The following is a 1,337-nucleotide window of genomic DNA, read 5'->3' on the forward strand; positions in this document are numbered from 1 at the left end:
CTGGCCGCCCTCCCGGCCCCCCACATCTCACCTTCACCAGTTTGCATTCACGTGAGTCCGTGAAGGCAGGGAACATCTCCTCGTACTTCTGCACGGCCAGCTGGAGGAAAACGCCGCGTGGTGGGGGTCACCTAAAGACCCCCCCCCCCCCCCAGAGCCCCCAGCCCCCCGAGCCCCCCGGCACCGACCTTGGCGTTGAGCATGTCGATGCAGAAGTGGCAGAGCGCGGCCTTGAAGAAATACTCCTTGGCGCTGTACTTGAGGAGGGGGCTGTCCATGGCACTGGTGCCCACCTGCAGGGAACGAGCAAAGGGAGGAGGGCGGTGGGAAGAGGGCGTCGGGGGACCCACAGCCAGCACTTATGGGGCAGAGGGCTCCGGGGTGCCCATAACCATCGCTTCTGGGGCAGAGGGACCATCAGTTATCGGCATCCCAGAGCCCTCTGCTCCGTAACAGCGCTTCTGGGAGCAGAAGGACCCTGGTTATGGGGCAGAAGACACCGAGGTGCCCATAATCACCACTTCTGGGAGCAGAAGGACCCCAGTTATGGGGCAGAAGACACCGAGGTGCCCATAACCACCACTTCTGGAGCAGAGGCACCCCGGTTATGGGGCAGAAGACACTGAGATGCCCATAACCACCACTTCTGGAGCAGAGGGACCCCAGTTATGGGGCAGAAGACACCGAGGTGCCCACAGCCACCACTTCTGGGGCACAGGGACCCCAGTTATGGGGCACAAGACACCGAGATGCCCACAGCCACCACTTCTGGGGCACAGGGACCCCAGTTATGGGGCACAAGACACCGAGATGCCCACAGCCACCACTTCTGGGGCACAGGGACCCCAGTTATGGGGCAGAAGACATCGAGATGCCCATAATCACCACTTCTGGAGCACAGGGACCCCGGTTATGGGGCAGAAGACACTGAGATGCCCATAACTGCTGCTTCTGGGGCACAGGGACCCCCAGTTATGGGGCAGAAGACACCGAGGTGCCCATAATCACCACTTCTGGGGCAGAAGACACCGAGGTGCCCACAGCCACCACTTCTGGGGCACAGGGACCCCCAGTTATGGGGCAGAAGACACCGAGGTGCCCATAACCACCACTTCTGGGGCAGAGGGATCCCAGTTATGGGGCAGAAGACACCAAGGTGCCCATAACTGCTGCTTCTGGGGCACAGGGACCCCGGTTATGGGGCAGAAGACACCGAGGTGCCCATAACCACCACTTCTGGGGCACAGGGACCCCCAGTTATGAGGCAGAAGACACCGAGGTGCCCACAGCCACCACTTCTGGGGCACAGGGACCCCCAGTTATGGGGCAGAAGACAC

The sequence above is a fragment of the Meleagris gallopavo genome, unplaced genomic scaffold (genome assembly GCF_000146605.3).
Source record: "Meleagris gallopavo isolate NT-WF06-2002-E0010 breed Aviagen turkey brand Nicholas breeding stock unplaced genomic scaffold, Turkey_5.1 ChrUn_random_7180001862809, whole genome shotgun sequence".
In the NCBI taxonomy this organism is placed as follows: Eukaryota; Metazoa; Chordata; class Aves; order Galliformes; family Phasianidae; genus Meleagris; species Meleagris gallopavo.